This window comes from Geospiza fortis, unplaced genomic scaffold, assembly GCF_000277835.1.
Source record: "Geospiza fortis unplaced genomic scaffold, GeoFor_1.0 scaffold394, whole genome shotgun sequence".
Lineage (NCBI taxonomy): Eukaryota > Metazoa > Chordata > Aves > Passeriformes > Thraupidae > Geospiza > Geospiza fortis.
Genome location: NW_005054509.1, coordinates 322132 through 334824, shown reverse-complemented (window position 1 = coordinate 334824; position 12693 = coordinate 322132).

Here is a 12693-nt window from a genome sequence, read left to right as displayed (position 1 = left end):
CCCGAGAGCATCCCCCGAGAGCGTCCTCCCATGGCATCCTCCCGACAGGCATCCCCCGAGTGTATCCCCTCCAGAGCATCCCGCCGAGAGCATCCACCGAGAGCCTGCCCTCCACAGCATCCCTCCCGGAGCGTCCCCCCAGAGCCCCACTCCCAGTCATCTTCCGCAGAGCATCTCCCCGGGCCCTCAGTGCCCGCGCAGGTGTGGGGTGAGTGCAGGGCACGGGCCTCAACTCCCTCGGATTTCTGGATCCAGGAGGTGGCTGTGCCAAGCAGCCGATTATCATGCCTGCAAGTAAAGGCAAGGTGACTTGGAAGGAACTGGCTACTCTTTGCACACAGCATCTTTGCATCAGCATTCCTCAAATGCAAAATGTGACCAGTGACCGACTCATGCATGGCCACTGCAAACACCATACAGCCCACCCATGTACTGCGTGAAAGGTCACAACACATGACAAACCTCACAACCTTGGGTTATCTTTTTTGTGTTTTTTTTTTCTTTATTCCAGGCAGTTCAATAATCAGTCTATGGATATTGACCCCATCATTCACTGTGACCAACACTTCAAATTAGCCTAGATAGAGGGAAACTTTGATCTCAACACCCATCTGTGCTTCGAAGAACCCACCTGGAGCACTGCCTCCAGTTCTGGGGGCCTCAGCACAAGAATATCGACCTGCTGGAGCTGGTACAGATGAGGCCACAAGAATGATTGGAGAGCTGGAGCCCATCTGCTCTGGAGACAGGCTGGAAGAGCTGGGGGTATTCACGTGGAGAAGAAGGGCTCCAGGAGTGCTGCAGAGGGACTTTGGGCAACCGCCTAGAGGGCCAGGACAAAAGAGAATGGCTTCCCACTGCCGGAGGGCGTGGTTAAATGGGATATGGGGAAGGAATTATTGGCTGTGAGGGTGGGGAGGTCCTGGAAGAGGTTTCCAAGAGAAGCTGTGGCTGCCCCATCCCTGAAAATGTCCAAGGCCAGTTTGGATGGGGCTTGGAGCATCCTGGGACAGTGGAAGGTGTCCCTGCCATGGCAGGGGTAGGAATGAGATGGGCTTTAAGATTTCTTCCAACCCAAACTTCTGTAATCCATCTTTAGGTGAAGTCAGAGACGTGGGACGCTGGCTTTGCCAAAGGCTGTGCCCTGTAACAGCTGTGACATTTCTGCTCTGTAAATTCACCAAAGGACTCTAGTTGCCACTACTGCCAAGCTGCTTTCTCAAGTATTAGGTCCATACAAACATACCATATGTTTTTGTAATTAAAATTTAAATAAAGAAAGAAAAATAAAAGGAGAAGTTTTACCAAGTAATTATTCCCTGAGATTTCTGAGGGAAAGGAAGTTGACTGTCAGTTCTTCTTTTAATTAATTAATTTTCAGTTAAGAATTATTAAAAAAACCCTTTAAAATAAGAAACTGGGTAGTTATTGTCAATAGAATCACTGGTGTTTTATTTTTCACACTTCACTAATAATTCAGCCTCATGGATGCATTTGATCTTTCAGTGGTTTGCTTTTTGAAGTGTTCAAATATCAGTGATATTTCTAGGACTTGCAATTGTGGCATGAAACACAGATTTGTGTGCTGTATAGAAACCCGAATTCCCGAATATTAGTCCTATATGCTGGGCTCTGCACCTCTCTGCACAAATGGAGATTTGGTACACAGAGAGCAGTCTGCAGGAAGGAAAGAAGGAAAGGGGAAGAGCTCTGATACCTTCTCCTACTTATTACATAAATTGACCTAAAACTCTCTTCAGAGCAACAGGAATTCCCACCACCATGTAGAAAAAGAATAAGTTTCAGGGTAATTAGAGGGCTAAATGTAGCTGCAGGTGGACAGGATAAAATGAGAATATTCTAGAGCTGACCAAATACCGACCCCAAAACCCACAATCAAGAAAAATATGGGGGGGCGGGGAGGGCAGGAAAAGAGATTGGATTTCCCTGTCTGCCAGGCCTTACCAGAAGAAAGAGGGAATCTGTACACCCTCAGGTGTAGGGCACAATCAAGAAAAATATGGGGGGGCGGGGAGGGCAGGAAAAGAGATTGGATTTCCCTGTCTGCCAGGCCTTACCAGAAGAAAGAGGGAATCTGTACACCCTCAGGTGTGGGGAACATCCCACCTCTGCCTCAGGAAGATACATGAGCACTGTCATGCTGCACCAGTGTCCCCTGACCCCTTCCCAGGGCTCCACAGATGAAACAAGACCTGTTGTCACAGCTGAGTTTTTGTGCTGTCCAGTGCCACATGGTGCCCAGGGCTTTTCCTGTGTCCATATGTCTACTGAAAACTTAGCAATAATTTGCATGTCACAAACTTAATCATGATCCACTATCAAGTGCTCTGAGTCTGTTACATGATGATCTTTAATATTCTAAAATGGAAAGGAAATGCTTCTTCCCAGACAGCTGTTTGACCTTTTCCATGCTGCCCTCTGCCTGCTCCACGTCCCCCGGTGAGTGAGCTGTGCAGAGGTGTGACAGCACGGGGCACCGCGGGACCGGGCTGCCCACGCTGCTCGGGCAGTGCCACACCTGCAGAGCAGCATGGCGCAGCATGGGCAGCTCTGGGACTGGCCCCAGTCTGATCCAGCACTCCATGGCAGCAAACAATGGCCCATCCCAACAAAGGGATGCCACCCAGTAGACAGAGAACTCTTCTTCAGCCAGCAGGAGCTGTCATTCCAGCCTTCCCGAGTGTCAATGACCACAATGGACACTCAGCCATGGAGGGATCCAGTGCCCAGTTCTGCCATGCCCTGTGCAGTCCCAAGCCAGTCCCCTGTCCCAAGTTCATGCCTGATGGATGAGGAATGCTCAGCAGGCATATGGGGTGGACTGCAATGACACCCAAAGTACAGACTGGCACACTCTTTGTTTCTGCCATCTACCCAAAGCCCCCAGCACTTGGAACAGTCACCTACAAGCTACCTTTCCGTAAGGGAGAATGTCCATCCTGGGCAGGGGACTTCACACTGGAACAGGCTGCACAGAGAGGATGCAGAACCTCCCTCACTGGGGATACTCCAGAGTTGTCTGTGGACACAATCCTGTGCTCTAGGACAACTCTGTTTGAGCAAGAGCACCTGGTGACCCACTGTGGTCCCCTCCAACTTTCTCCATCCTGTCATGAGCTATTTTATGGGGTTGCCTCTACTTTCCTCAGTTTACCCAAGGCAGAAGCCTGTTATTGATTTTCCTGCTCACCTGTTTCAGCCAGTGCAAGCCAGCAGACACACAGACACAAGGATGTTGTTCTACCCACACAGCTTACTACATTAGTGAGCTGTGTTACCGAAGGGCATGAAAAAAGATGAACAATTGCAGTTTTCCTGAATGTTGGATCATCAACGATCATCAGAGCAAGCTAGAAGCAGCTTCACCCTTCAGAGCTGACTGGTATGCAGATGGCATTGGAAATTATAGCACGTTTCAACTAACAGGCCGCGAAGGTGCTACCTCAGACTGTGACCTTAATCAAACCTTTGACTTGGAGAACTGCTCCTTGCAGGAATGAAAGGATGCTCATCCCCCCGGTGAAGTTCTCCCTCCATGCACGGTGAGCACAGATGGGCATCTGCACTTGACAAGCAGATTACCACAGGTCTGTGTCTTTGACTCGCCTCACTTCTGGCAGGAACAGTCAGTCACTCACTGACACAGAGCAGGACAGCTTGTCCCAGTTAATAGCTAGTTAGTTTTAAAAGGGAGAAAAAGAACCATTTTCACCTAATAACAGCCCTTATTTTCCTTCTATGTTTGTTAGCTGCGAGTGAGGAAGTTCAGTCCTGTTCAACCAGCTTGCCTTTCAGGTTCTCAGATACTGAGAAATTTTTGCTTTGTTTAAAATAAATGCTTGCAGGACACCATGGAAACCTCTGTACTGGCCTCCTGGTTTCTATCAACTCAGTTTTTTATATAACTTATGACCAGATTGAAATCAGGTCAAACACCTATTGAGAGCTACTTTCAGTTGCACCCAGGGTATGCTCTTACACCTGCACATGTGCTATGGGCCCTAATGTAGTGTTATGTAGTAATTGTTTTTTCTTTGAAAGAACAATAATGACCATTTAAAAACCCAATTTCACAATATATTCTCTGTTAGGTCGTCTGTGTTCTGTTCTAATAATTTGTTTATAGACACTATAGATACAGTGGTCCAAATATCATAGAATCCTAGAATCCTAAAAGGATTCAAGGTCATCTCATTCCACCCCCTGCCATGGGCAGAGACACCTCCCACTATCCCAGGCTGCTCCAAGCCCCATGCAGTCTGACCTTGAACACTGCCAGGGATCCAGGAGCAGCCACAGCTTCTCGGGAAACCTGTGCCAGGGCTTGCCCACCTTTATAGTAAAGAACTTCTTCCTAAGTATCAGTTGATCTCAAGTTAATGGTTGGACTTGATGTTAAAGGTCTCTTCCAACCTTAATGACTCTGATTCTATGATACTCAGTCATTGAGTTAATACAAACTAATCACAAAGGCGTAAACAAACATCTCTTTATGTCAGAATGATGGATGCTGTTGGCAAAGCCACCTTGCAGGTCAGGGAGCCAGGCGAGGGCAGGGAGCGAGGTGGGAAGGTGTGTGCCACCCTCCTCAGGAGGGGCTGGGCTCCATTTATCTGTCTTTGCCCTGCAGTGTGACACTGTACAACACATGCATGACAAGCTTAGACAGAAAAAAATGTTCTATGTTTTTAATTCCTACAGATTTTAATAGGCATAATAATATGCCACCACATTACCTCTCAGGTTCTTTAAATAAACAAGCTTAATGGTGCTGCACAGAAGTTAATGGGCAGTATCTTCATTGCTGTATGGATTTATGAGGTGTGATTGCTGCTCCCCAGCCCAGGACCCAGATGTGCCTAGGGAATTGTGTTCAGGCCTCCCGGAAGGGCAGCTTAGTCAGCAAAAACACAGTTATTTTACAATTCCATGATTTACATTGAGCATTATCTCTCCACACCACTCTACAAAGGTGAGATTTATTTTTCAGACAGGCAGCCTGTCATCTTTCCCACACCAAATCTGACCAATGATGAATAGTTGTTTTAAAATTACTGTGTAATTCCAAAGTTTGTACTTAATTATTTATCTGCTTTTCTTTGCCAGAAAACAATGGCTTTCAGCCTGCCATAAGCCCAAATGAATGACCCAATTAATTTCCAAATGCTCCTGCGTGGCCACAGGGATTGCAAGAGTTCAAAGAGTAGATCGGGTTTTTTGAAAACCTCTTTCACCTCTTGTGCCATTTCCCGCTATGATCCCTCAGGTACCTTTATAATGAAAACAAAATAGATGGAAAGTGCAGTATAAGAATTAGATCAAAACAAGGAACAGAGCAAAATAGACCAAATCAAGGAGTTGAATGTGATACTTAACAGCATGGTTAGGACTTTCCAAAATGTTAAATATTTAAGTTGAGCAAGTGAATACTTTTTATTTTTAGCATGAAGCTATATTTTATCAAAGAGCCCATCAAACACATTGTGTTACAAATTATGCAGATTTAAGACATAATGACAGTGCCATTATTCCTCTTAACATAAAAGATGGGTCATAAGTTCTTCTAACTTCAATAAGAACATCTGCTGATCTGGTCTCCCTGCAACGCTGCTCGTTATACTGAGCTCTTTGATGCTGGCTTTTCCATGAACTGAAGAAATGATGAGAGCACAAAACCTCAGCACAAAATCCTCCCTTCATGCAATGTGCATTTAGTGACAGGCTCATGTCACAAACGAGTTTGAACGGGGGCTGTGCTGTGAGGATTGCACCCATGTGCCTGACTGGTTCCGGTGGCTCTGAGCACACCACTGTGAGGAACACTCAAAAGTCACAAGTACCTCTATTCATGGCATTAACCTGAAGTTAAAACAATATTTACAAATGTTAACCACTAAAGGAATACAGAAACTGTGTCACACACGGATGGCAACAAAAGACCTGCGGAGTCAACGCCTGTGCTCCATACGGCCTTCGTCCTCCACCCTCCTGTTTAGTACACAGACACTTCATTTTTGAGAGCTTTTAACTAAGCAGCAAACACCACTGGCTTCCTGAGGGGAGTCACCACATGGACACACAGACCTCCAAGCCTGTTTAGGGGTCACAACAAGGACAAGGAACCTTTTGGAGTCCCAAGGTGACTGAGATACATGACCAGGCCTTTCAGCCAGTGCTGACTGCTCTGCTGGAATCATTGGAAAGCAGGCAGTACATTCGGGATAAATAGGTGCATCCATGGACTCAGTGCTCAGACATGGAGTGTGGGCTACACAGGAGAGGTGGCCTTGTGTCATCTCCTGCAGTCGTATGCAGTTGCTTAGTATAATGTTGCTCTTCTCTCTGCTGGATCCCCTGCAAACATCTGAAAAAGCCATAGATTCAGTGAGGCTGGAAAAACCCTCTATGGTCATCAAGCCCAACCATTAACCCAGTGCCACCTTAATCACCAGTAACCCAAGTGTCACATCTACACATCTGTTAAATCACTTCAGGAATGGTGACTCTGCCATCACCCTGGGCAGCTGGTGCCAGAGCTGGACAACTCTTTCAGTGAAGAAATTTTCCCTATTACCCAATCTAAACCTCCCCCAGGGCAACTTGAGGCTGTTTCCTCTTGTCCTGTCACTTGTTAGTTGGGAGAAAAGAAACCCCCATCTGGCTACACCCTCCTGTCGGGGAGATGCTGAGAGTGAAAAGGTCTCCCCATGAGCCTCATTTTCTCCAAGCTACCTCAGCTTAAGCTGCATCGCCCTTTTGGGCAGAATTACATGTGTGGCCTTTTTTCTTGTAATAAGAATTAGTGGAGAGCCACTGGTGTGTATGTTCAGAGTCACAGTTACCTCTGAATTGTTTTTAGAGGTCCTAATAGAATTTCACTCTTACTCTTATGCCTTGTAGAATAATACTCCAGAAGAGCATTGATATATTACCAGTTTTCAGTATTTGATGAATAAGTATGGCACATTGCTATGTCAAAATTTCCTTCTCATCTGTCAGTCCAACACAAAGAAGAAATTGAGAAATACCACGGTATAAAGAAGCTGCAATTACTATTTCCAGTTCCCAAGGAGAAGTCAGAAAATCCATTGAAGATCCTACCTCAGACCACAGACAATAGATTCCAGGACTGAGTCCTTTGTTCTTTTTCCTTCTTCTCCCTGACAACAGCAAAAGGCTACACACGAACCCTTGATCTCGGGACTCTGCCAAGACAGTTGGCATCCTGCATGAGGAGGGTTTAGGAAGAGCCTTTGAGACCTCTCAGTTACAACATACCTCCAAAAATAAAAGCAACATATCTCACTTTGGGTACCAAACATCAGGGTCTGGAGTTCAGGTTCAAATATTAAAATTCAGTGTTTTCAAAACATCAGATATCATTCATTGGTCAGTATGACCAATTTAGAATAAGTGTTGGACAAAAATACAAAAATAGAACTTCATAAGATTTGCAGAGCAACTAATTTATACTTAACAACAGATAGTTTAGATGACAACAGAGTGAAATTGGTGCAATGTCCTGAATTTCCAGGTAGGCTCTAAATACAAGATCTATGTCTGACCTAAGGTCCCAATTCTGGTTTCATTGCACTGACTGGCCATTGATTAAAATGAAGGCAGGATCAGCATGTGATATAATAATTTCCTAGTTTAATTGTGGGTCTGCTCGCTGTGCATGTGCTTGTTGAGTAAAAACACGCACTCAAAAGAATGAGAGGTCTCCCACCCAGATACATCCCAAAAATCTGCAAGGGAAATTAAAACACGATTTTTAATCTGAAAAATTAACCAAACGTGACACAATTCTACCCATCTCTCATCCTATATATCATACATTCAAAGATTCTAAGCCCATATTTTAACTTTTTCCTTGAAATTAGCACTCTATATATTTTACTGCTTTTGGGAAGAAGAGATGATTACCAAAGTCATTAGCAGCTAGGCATCAGCACCTTGCTCATTAGAATTTATGGTTTACCTTCTGGGCAGGGATTTGGCCCGTTTTCAAGACACAGTGACAACTGGTTGTGTAATTGAAGAGTAAGTTTACAGAATTATGTATGTGAGAGCCAAAATCACTAAGCACCACCAAGTGGCATAAGAGAGAAGGCGTTGCCATAACATCGAGGCATTAGATGGTTTCAGAGGAACTGATCTCTCTTTATGCTGCCATAATTCAGTCTGCAGCTACCAATGTGGCAGGTGTAGAGCATTGAGGGAGAGATTCCCTGCAATATAATTATTATCCACTATTCAACTTGTGATCCTGCAGTATAGATCTACTCATCTACCCCACAGGTTACCACAGAATCATGGAATATCCTGAGCTAAAAGGGAGCCATAAGGATCATAAAGTCCAACTCCATGTGTGTCTGTATTTTGAACTGTGGACACATCATGTCCTTTAAAATGTAGAACATTAGATAAATATTAGAAATAAATATGAACAGAAATAACAAGTTCCTTGTTAATAGAATGCATATTTGTCTACTTTGCTCTACTGCCGAATATTTCGGTGATCTTCTCAGTTCAAAACCTCATATTAAGAACACCTGCATGTTACAGGTAATTTTGGCAAACATGTAGTAAATGTTTTCCATGCAGAACTGCTGGTTGCCAATTCCACTCCGGTGTCATTACACAAGTCTTAGGTTAGAATTGGATTGAGTTCAAAAACATGTCTGCTTTTTCCAGGTCTATCAGCTGATGTGATAAAGGCCATCATTTTCATCCAGAAAAAAATGCCCAACAATCTTCATTGCAGAGAGCTCCAAGGATGTTACTTTTAGAATCCCTTAACATGTTTTATGTCAACCCTAGCAGGGTGTTCTCCCTCTCAGTGAATCATTCAGTATTGCAGTGCTCCCCCAGAGCAACGATAGAGGCTCAACACACTGTGGGAAAGGTGCCAACACCCTGGGACAGGTCCCATAGTAAGAGTAATAATAAAACTCCACTATAGCTACTCATAGTACTCTTATCAGCAGTGGTTTGGGGGATGTTTTACCCTTTGTTTATTTTTTAGGGGACCATTACATGTCATATGAGATCTTTTAAATTGTGAATTTGACATGGGAAATAAGCCAGATATGCTTTGGTGTGCCCAGAGCACAGAGGGAGAGAGCACACTGGGGAAATAAAAGCAGCAAGTACTGTGCAGTTCCCTGAGCGGACTGGTGTGATGCAGTGTGGTAACAGGAAGAATGAAGCCACCACTGCAGCCACCAGGCATCTCAGGCTGCTGGCTGGTAATCACATCTGTCTGGGACTGTTGGGATGGCAGTACCACCAGTCAGGGAGGAAAGGAAGGAAAAACTGAGAGAAAAGAAACCCTCAACAAAACAGCCCCAAACAAAACAGAAAGAGTGAAAAAAATGTAGGACTGGATGATCCTTGTGGGTCCCTTCCAGCTTGGGGTACTCTATAGCTGTATGGTTCTATGTTTCATCAGTGTCTTGCTAGTCACACCAGAATGACTAAACCTCAGTTAAACCCTGCAAGCTATCTAAAAATAATGTTAGATTTTAATCTTTGCTCAAGATAATTCAAGGTATTTTTCTCTCTTTCACATATTACTTGTCTCAGTAATGTCAGGACTGACATTAAAGCTGCTTCCCTTGCATAGAGGAGAAGCTATTACTATGTTCCCAGGGTTTAAAGATGAATGCCTTTTAATATAAAAGTTTCCTAGCAACTTGTGTTCTGAGCCCAGAACATATTCCAGAGGCAGTGATGCTTTCAGCGTTGTCTCCATCTGAGGCAGTCACTGTGCTCTGCTGCCATTCCTGCCTCCACAACCCACAGCACTACAGAGCAGCAGTCTCCTCTCCCCAGGTTCCTCTCCTCACCGTCTCCCACTTTGCTCTTACACATGAAAACATCTACCCACCCTTGTCTAGTGATGTGTATCTGTTGTTTTTCTTCAGTGTTCTGAGGGAGATCTCCTTTTCCCTCACTGAGTATCAGTCTCCTGAGTATTTCTGGCTCTCACATGACTTAGACTGCACATGCTCCAAACTAGGCAGCCCTTTTATCTATGTTTGGAGAGCTGTGGACAGCTGAAGGATGGTCCTGGACCAGCACCAGCACCTACCCACCTGCAGCACCACATTCTACAGCATTGTGCATGAACACAGAGCAAGAGCAGGGAGCAGGAGCACCTTCCACATCAGGAACTGCATCCCACAAGAGAAATAAACACAGGAAATGGCTTAGCAAACTGGGTTTTTTATATGACTGGGGAAGAAGAAGGAAAGGGGAAAGTAAAGGAAAGGAAGAAGGAAAGAAAGAAGGAAAGGAAGAAAGAAGGGGGTAAGGGTTATCCTGTAACACCTTTCAAAGGGAATCATGATCCAAAAGGTTATGCCAGACCACTAAGTCTTGAGGAAAATCCTTTGGAGTGCGGGTGTGGAGACTCAGGTTCTTCTTGCCAGGAGCAGATCCTGACCAGACCACTGCCCTCTCTATCCAGGGTTCCCCTCTCATGATCAGGGCTCTCCGAGTGCTGAGAGAAACCATAGGGGAGGGAGGGCACAGGTAGGGAGATGGGATGCTGGGGAATTTATGAAGGTTGAGAGGAGAAAAAAAAATTGCACCCCTGACTATTTCTTGGAGGAATTGGGCCCAAATGGCAGGATTGTAAAGTGCAAACAGACAACTGTCTGTCTGGCAACCTGAAAAAGTACTAGAAATACCAGTAGTGGGTACTGCTCTTCCCCTGGAAGCAGGGGATGCCAGCAGAAAGACATGTTCAGGGATCAAACACAAGTTACACAGCCTCAGGGGGAACAGTGCCTTCCTCACACTGAGGTGCAGCTGGTTCTCAGCAACTGAAGGGTGGATGTCACAGAATCATGGACTGGTTTGGGTGGGAAGGCACCTCAGAGCTCATCCAGTGCCACCGCTGCCATGGGCAGGGACACCTCCCACTGTCCCAGGCTGCTCCAAGCCCTGCCCACCCTGGCCTTGGGCACTGCCAGGGATCCAGGCACAGCCACGGCTGCTCTGGGCAACTTGAGCAGGGCCTCTCTACTGAGCTGTCTGTAGCTTGGGTGGAAGTGCAGCCTTTTCTGTCTTTCACAGCTCCCAGGAACATTTGAGGATGTGTGGCATTAGGAACTATACAATGTGCAAAGACCAAATAATCCAGATCCTAAAGGGACATTAGCTTTGCCCCGAGTACTTGCAGGTCTCAGAGGAATAGGAGGGCAGTGGGATTTCCATCAGTTTCCTGCTAAGTCAGGCTGTTCCAGCCCTGACTGCAAGGAGGCAGGCTGCTAGTGAACACTCTACACAGCAGCATCTAGGAGCAACATGTGAGCTCTTTTGTGATCCCTTTCTCACTTATTTGCTGCAAAAACATACTAATGGAGTTTTGCAAACACAAGAGTAGGCAGAAGCAGCTGAGATACCACACTGCCTGTGGTTTTGTGATACAGCATTTGCTTTAATGCATCCCTCAACAGCAGGTTGCAAGACTGAGTTAGAGAAGCTTCAAAGAACATTACTTTCAATTTACTCAGTTCCTACAAGGAGAAATTAATTTGTAATGTCACAGAATACATCTTGATTCCTTCATTTCGCAGCAGTTCTACAGTGCCCCATCCCATTAAATGAAGGCGCCTCACGCCAGCTGTGCCAGCTCTGAATCCTGTAAGGTGCCACAGGGAACACAAAGCCAGGAGTCAATCACTGGCACACAGAGCTCTCTGCCAAGGGCTGGACAGGCTTTGGAGTTGCCTTAGGACAGGTAGGAAACCTCCCTTGGGTTTGTTTATAACACAGGTCATCCTGAAGCTGTAGGGAATATACTCTACCCATGGACCTGATCTTGTTAGCAGCCCCTTAATGTTTGCATAATAGGGGATCTCTAGGCTGAGGAGCCAAAGTTGCCCAGAAAAATTCTAACACATAGTTCCTTGCAAAGGGAGCCATAATCCCACCCCAACTGCTTTGAGAATTCATGCACCTGCCTCAGAGATTTCTTCCACAGGTCAATAAGGAGTGAGTCCCTTTTCTTTGATTAGGGCAAATGTGAAGCAGAAATGGCTTTAGGGGAAAAGTTCTCTTTGTGCATCGGGGGCTGACAGAAAGGCTCTTCATTTCCCTTTGACCAAAGAAATCAGACCCCAGACACCTCCATTTGGGAGCCAGTGCCTTGCTGAGCACAAATTCCTCGATGCTGAATGTTACCAATCCAGCAGCATTCTCACAAGAGACAGATTTGGACTTGGCAAAGAGGAGGCATAACTGGGATTCCTCTGCTGAATGTCAGGGGTGTCTCACCCTCTCCTTCCTCTCCCAGGGGACTGGGCTGCAAACCAGCTCCTGAAGAGTCTGTATTTTTCTTGTTTCTGCTAATTCTGCGATAAAAGGGATAATTTAGGTTCTTGCTATGGGAGGAAAATATTCAGATAACCTTTACAGTGTTAATTGCAGCACACACAACCCAAGCTTAAGCCATATGTTTTCATTTGGCTCACAGAGCACACTTTGTACGCTCTCCTCTCCTTATCGGGTTCTACATCTGATGCACTTTATTTATAGACATCTGCCTTTCTCAGGCAGCAGCTCTGGCCCTTCTCACTCTCCAGAGCTCCCTGACAGGAAGCTGCAGTCAGGGGGTTTCTCTTCTCCCACGTAAAAAGTGATAGGAAAAGAGGAAACACC